The sequence below is a fragment of the Petaurus breviceps genome, unplaced genomic scaffold, assembly GCF_028583685.1.
Source record: "Petaurus breviceps papuanus isolate PSGF00001 unplaced genomic scaffold, PetGlider_PUasm1.0 91041, whole genome shotgun sequence".
Taxonomy (NCBI): domain Eukaryota; kingdom Metazoa; phylum Chordata; class Mammalia; order Diprotodontia; family Petauridae; genus Petaurus; species Petaurus breviceps.
The window spans coordinates 12,328,717-12,335,843 of NW_027187400.1; the positions used below are offsets into that span (position 1 = coordinate 12,328,717).

At 42.0% G+C, this 7,127-nt stretch overlaps 1 protein-coding gene across 1 annotated transcript in view; it reads left to right on the forward strand.

Moving 5' to 3' along the window:
• Positions 1–276: 276 nt before the first annotated feature.
• Positions 277–7,127, forward strand: part of HP1BP3 (heterochromatin protein 1 binding protein 3) — a 483,172-nt gene continuing 476,321 nt past the window's right edge. The window contains exon 1 of the mRNA XM_069078500.1: positions 277–280. The gene's annotated coding sequence lies outside the window, so the exon portion shown is untranslated. The remainder of the gene's footprint in view (positions 281–7,127) is intronic.

Sequence of the window (7,127 nt, forward strand, 5' to 3'; positions counted from 1 at the left end):
CTTGCTTATATATTCATAGAGTATGATAGCGAGAAGTGGCCTTCAATCCAAACTCATTTTACAGAGAAAACCAAGTCCCAGGAAGGAGAAGTCACTTGTCCAAGTTCATGACCACACATAAAGTTAGAAAGGGAGCTGGGAAGAATCCGGTTCCCCCAGGGACTCCCCATCCAAGACTCTTTCCCAGATTGTATTCCATCACCAACAGCTAATTCATTAGACCCTTCCAAGAATCAAATAATTTGCTTGCTTTGTGAGAAGACTTGTCCTGTACATGGGGTAGAGATGTTAGCAGAGGATGGGATCTCTGCCCTCAGCTCAGAACCCAAGTGTGGAGACAGAAACACATGTGTCCACAACACAACTTTGGAAGAACTGGTTGCTGGATTGGATTCATTGGCTTAATCACTCCATATTTTAATGGGTCCATGATCAATGGTATGGGATCAGACTTCTCCTGGAAAAAGAGTTCTTAGCTTTATTTATTTATTTTGTTGGTATATTAACCCTCTTTGACAGTCTGGGGAAGTCTATGAACCCCCTCTCAGAATGTTTTTAAATGCAGAAAATACTTAAAAATTACAGAGGGCACCAATTATATGGAAATACAATCATCAAAATATTTTTTAAAAGAAGTTCATGAACCCCAGGTGAAGGATCCTTGTCATAGCAAATCCTCATGGATCATCTGCCGAATGCCCTGAATTCTTTCCTCCTGGTCTGTTAATACTCTGTAGCTACCCAGGCACTCAGGCTGACCAGCTATTTATTGTTCTCTTCACAATTTTAAGTTTTCGGTTGTTTTTGTCATGTCTGATTCTCTGTAATCCCATTTGCACCTTCTTGGCAAAGGTACTGAAGTGGTTTGCAATTTTCTTTTCCAACTCACAGATGAAGAAATTAAGGCAAACAGGTGTAGCAGCAAGCACCCCAGCATCCCCAGGGTGGCTGCCACCACAGGTTCTTAGATCTGCTTTGTTAAAGGAAAGCAACTCAAAATGGATTAACAAGCTTACTTTAATCAGTCAAACATGTATCATTTATCTAGTTCAGGGGAAAAAGGTCAGCACCCCGAACTTCAGAATACACAGACAGAATTATCAAGTCAGAGAAACAGATCAAGTAGACAGATTTCCAAACTGTCCAACCATTACATCCATACCAAACAACATCTGGGTTTCAAAGCCGGGGGCCTCTGGACAACGGCTAGCCCAGAGTTTCATCAAATCACAGAACACTTCTCAAAGTGAGCCCCAAAACAAAGCTACACATCAGGGCTTATATAGCCTTCTCCTGGCTCAGAGAATGTACCGTGTTTCCCTGATAATAAGACACTCTCTTATTATTTTTTTTGGACAGAAAAATACCAGAGGGCTTATTTTCAGGGGAGGGCTTATTTTAATGAACATTGACAGCAATTTTAATAAACAGGTAAATGTGAACAAAAAAATGTACCTTTATTCAATAAGTAAATCACTGGGGAAGAACAGGTTGACGCGTTCACTGCTGCAACTCTGATAGGATGCAGCTCGGAGTGCGGCGTGCGTTTCACCCGGGGGGGGAGGGAGGACGGTGCATACAGAGGGTACCGTAATGTAGCGTGTAGCGCAGGGGATCACCTTCACTACAGTAGCAATCTCAATAGGGCTTATTTTCGGGGGAGGGCTTATTTTAGAGGAATCTTACACAGTAAGGGGAGGGCTTATTTTCGGGATAGGTCTTATTATCGGGGAAACACGGTAACAACCTCATTGACTCACTGGCCAATCAAGTAGTATCTACTGAAAAACAAGCCTCCCACCCCAGGCTCCAGGTGCACTTTAGCCTAGGGGCAGGGAATATCTTTAAATTTACATTCCCATTACAACAGGGTAAAGTGACTTGTCCAGGGTCACACAGCTAGTAAGTATCTGAGGCTGGATTTGAGTCTTCCTGACACTGGGCACACTCTATCCACTATAGCACCTCGCTGCCCATTTCTTTTCACACCAACCTTGTTATTTCTACTGTTTTTGTCCCAACCTGTGGCATTATGGGTATAGGAAGCTCTCTCCATGGACTTTCTTTGGCAACTCACCTAGAACTAAATCTTAAGAAAGTTGCCTTAGGTACCAAAAAGGGAAGTAACATAGTTACCCAGAGTCACATAGTTAGTATGTGTCAGAGGCAAGATTTGGACTCAGGTCTTTCTGATTCCAAGCTGAATTTTCTATCCATTACAGCAGCAGGATGGGAGAGTGGAGAGAGTGCTGGTCTGTCCATGAGAAAGCCGCCATCTAGCTGGCCCAAGGGATAAAGCGTTGGACCTAGAGTCGGAAAGACCTGAGTTCAGATTTGGAGTCAGACACTTACTGTGTGATCCGTAACAGTGCTCTCAGTTCTAGTTTCCTTGTCTATAAAATGGAAATATGATGATACCTGCCTTCCAGGTTGCTGGGAAGATCAAATGAGGTAATATTCATAAAGCCTTTTACAAATCTTAAAGTGCTTTATAAATATTAGCTATTATTACTTCTCTTTTCTGATTATATGTGCTATTTTTAAAAAGTATTTTTATTGTGGTAGCTAGGTAGTGTAGTGAATAGAGCACCAGCCCTGGAGTCAGGAGGACCTGAGGTCAAATCCAGCCTCAGACACTTAACATAAAAACTAGCTGTGTGACCTTGGGCAAGTCACTTAACCCCAATTGCCCTACCTTCCCCCTCCAAAAATAAAAAGCAAAAAAATATATTTTATTTTAGCTATTATATTATATATATTATATCTGGGCTATCATGACTTCTCTTTTCTGATCATATATGCAATTTTTTAAAATCATTTTTATTTTTAGCGACTATATTTTAGATCACATATGGGCTTTCGTGACTTCTATTTTCTGATCATATATGCTATTTTTTAAAATCATTTTTATTTTTAACGATTATATTTTAGATCATATTTGGGCTTTCATGACTTCTATTTTCTGATCATATATGCTATTTTTAAAAATTATTTTTATTTTTAGCGATTATATTTTAGATCATATTTGGGCTTTTATGACTTCTATTTTCTGATCATATATGCTATTTTTAAAAAATTATTTTAATTTTTAGTTCCAAATTCTCTCCCTCCCTCTGTCTACTCCCCACTCAATTGAGGCAAAAAGTGTGATGCCCAGTGTTCATACAAAACACATTTCCGCGCTAGCCATGATGTGGGGGGAGGGGGTGGTTAGCAGGAAAAATAAAGAGGGAAAAAATGTGCTTCAGCCTGCACTCTGCTTCCCTCATTTCTCCCTCTGTCTGGAGGTGGACAGCATCTTTCACCATCACCATGTGGAGTTGTCCTGTAGTGTTGATCAGAGTTGCTGACTCTTTTGCAGTTTATAATCATGACAATATTACTGTTCCTGTGTATGTTGTTTTTCTGAACATAGATGCCATTAACTATGTATTTTATTGCTGTTTATGACCTTGCAACTATGTTATAATGTGATTACACCCACCATGTCCCTCTCCTGTCCTTTGGGTCCCCACAATTTTGAGTCTTTGGAGATCATGTTACTACATGATTTGTAGTCATGTAGCATCAATGACAGAATGGACAAGACCTGTGATTTCAGAGGGGGAGGGAGCCACTGGGGGGGAGGGGACATTCTAGGATTCCCTATCATGACACCAGGGTTTTGATCCAGGGTGACTAGGGGCATGGTAAAAACTCTTGATGATATTTAAGAAGTTTGAAAGATATGAGAGTTTGAGGGGAAAGATCATGAGTTAAGTTTTGGATGTGTTGATTTTAAGCTGTCTATGGAATATTCAGTTCAAGATGCCCAATAGGTAGTTGGAAATATGAGACTGGAGATCAGGAGAGAAACTAGGGCTGGATAAAGAGATCTGGAAATCATCCATCCCCCATAAAGCTGCCAAAGTGATTCCCCTAAAGTGCAAGTCTGACTGAAGTCACTCTCCTGTAAGATAATCTCCAATGATTCCTTATTGCTTCTAGGATCATTATAACTTCCTAGATTTCACTTGTAAAGCCCCTCACAGCCTGATCCCAACTTCCCTTTCCAGCTTTATTCCATGTTATTCCTTTTCTCTCACTCTATGGTTCAACCAAATTGGTATTCTTGCTGGTTCTCACACATAACACTTCTTGGGGTAGCTAGGTGGCTCCGTGAATAGAGCACTGGCCCTGGAATCAGGAGGATCTGAGTTCAAATCTGGCCTCAGACACTTAACCCTTGCTAGCTGTGTGACCTTGGGCAAGTAATTTAACCCCAATTGCCCTCCCTTCCCCCCTCAAAAAAGAAAACACTTCATCTTTCTTTTCTCCACTGTTGCATCATCTGTCTCTTGTATCTGGAATTCACTTCCACCTTGCCGCTACTTCACAGAACCCTTATAGCCTTCAGAACTGTGCTCAGATGCCACCTTCTAAATGAAGCCTTACCTGATCCTTCCGCCACCATTGGCTAACTCCCTTCTCGCACCCCCCCCCCCGCAACAATTACCCTATTTATGTATTTTGTATATGCTTATTTACACACATATTGCCTTCCCTAGTAGAATGTGAGCTCTTCAAGGGCAAGGACTGTTTCGTTTCTATCTTTGTTTCCCTTGCACCTAGCATGGTGCCTGGTACACAGTAGTGCTTAATAAATGCTTATTGGTTGGTTGAGTGAATGCCAATGGATTTCATTTAGGAAGCTCTGTAGGAATCTGGGGCTGAATGCATCAATACACTGCTGTCAGAAAGTGGGAGCCTCTGTAGGACCTCACTTTCTCTAGGAAATCTCTCTTCCATACTCTGCATAGAATGTCCTCTGTGACAATACAAGAGACCCTCAGTGAAAATAAAGAAGAGATTGAGCAAGTTTCTGCAAATGATTTTTCTGCAACAAACTTTTATCTTCACAGTCATACAATTGACTAAAAAGTATAGAGAATCTAAAATTCTGCCAGGTTTGTTGGTTAAAAAACAAAACAAACAAACTAAAAAACCTCTTAAGCAGAGCGAAAGTATTCATAAAGCAATTGGTCTTCAACAAACTGCTTCCTGTGTTCATGTTAAGATCACTCAAGATTCCTTCGTAGATAAAAGCATTGAGATAACTTTGTTGTATGGACGCCCATTGATTGGGGAATGGCCAAATAAACTGTGGTAACATGAACATAATGGAACATTACTGTAACTTAAGAAACGATGGATTCAATTATTGTGCTATAAAAAATGATGAAGGGGAGGATTTCTGAGAAACCTAGGAAGACATGAATGAGTGAATGCAGAGGGGAGTGAATGGAACCAGGAGAACAATTAATATAGCACAACAGCATCGTAAATACACACAGCTTCGAAAGACTCAGACACTATGATGAACACAGTGACCCACCACGGTTCCAAAGGATTCATGATGAAACATGTTACCCACCACTAGACAGTTCTCTGTTCTCTTCCTCTCCCTCTCCATCGAGACCTCCCACTGGATTGACTGGACACCACCTGCACTGGGCTGAGCCCCCCTTTTACTTGAGGAACACAGACCTTTCTAAGTTGTCTTAGGCTGGAAAATTGTTTCACCTCTTCCTCTTGTGGGTTCTGCCACTCCAGAATGTGTTTTCAGGCATTATTTAAAGTTGTTTAAAGGCAATTTGAGAGAGCCCAAGCAAGTTCCTGTCTTTTCTCCACCATCTTGGCCCTGCCTCCAAGAATAAAGAGATGGCTTTGTTTAAGGATTTATAAATGTCACAGTGGTGACCTATGATTACCATTCACATGCAAAATAATCTAGGAGACAACATCATGGGATTGGATCATATCTTGGAGATTGTGGAGTAATAGGACTCTAGATTTAGAACTGGAGGGACCTTAGAGGCCATTGAATCCAACATAATCATATTCCAGATGAGGAAACAACCCCAGAGAAGTTAAGTGACTTGCTCAGGGTCACACAGATAATAAGTATCAGAGGAAGGATTTGAATCCAGGTCTTCCTGATTCCAAGTTTGGCATCCTCTCTGGTATACCACACTGCTTCTCCAAACTACCAGATTTTAGAGATGAGTTTAAAGTAAGAGAAAAGCAGTGTCATGTAGTAGAGATAACACTGAACACCCTAGAAACTGCAATTATTGCGCATCAGAGCAGGGATTTGAACCCAGATCTTTTGACTCCAAATCCAGTCTTCTTTCAGCCATACTAGAGGGAAAACCCATAGGGCTGACAACTGGTAAGGGAGTCCCTGGGAGGGAATGAAATCAGAGAGCAGCATCTTATTAATTGGAGAACTGTCCTGTCCAGCCAAGCTATAACTAGCAAATGTCCTGTCAGGGACAAATTCACTGAGGGGGTGAAGGACTGAGGGTGGAGGGGAGCAGAGACAGTTCAACTGTGAATGCAATTTCAGTAGATAAAGAAGAGGGCTGCCTCCTGGGGAGTCTGACACAGTACCTCTAGGGTTTGGGTCAAAGCAGGCCCCTGGGGTAGAGAGGCACCATGGTGGTGTGGGCTAGCCAAGGACCACGAGATGAGGCGGCAGCATGGCGGTTGTCATAGAAAACACATTCATTCCCTTGGGGGAAGGAAGGCACCATCCCTGTGTTGGCACCCTGGGGCACCAAGCCCAGTTGCCCTGTGTTAGTTACTGCTTCATTGTCCAGGTACCAAGGAAGATTTTACCTTCCCCCAAGCCCAAGTGATTTTCCAAAGCATGACATGAAACCTTCCTCCTCCTTCCCTTTTTCCCCTGGCTGCCATGTTTATTTCTCAAGAGACTGTCAGGCAATTTGCTCTCTAATCCTTCCACTCAATTTATTCATTCATTCAAAGAGTGGTTTTAGAGCCTATCCTCAGTATACATTTACTGAAGTTTCACAATATGCAGAAAAGGGACTACAAAGTTGACCTAGATCTAATGCATGCTCTCCAGGGGTTTGCAATCTAGTTAGGGAAACAAGACAAATGTGTGAAGCAGCCAAATTCCATTGCAAGAAATCTGTTGATTCATCCACCCATCCACCCACCCACTCATCCATCCATCCACTCATCCATCCATCCATCCATCCTTCCATCCATCCACTCATCCATCCACTCATCCATCCATCCATCCATCCATCCATCCATCCATCCACCCATCCATCCAACCA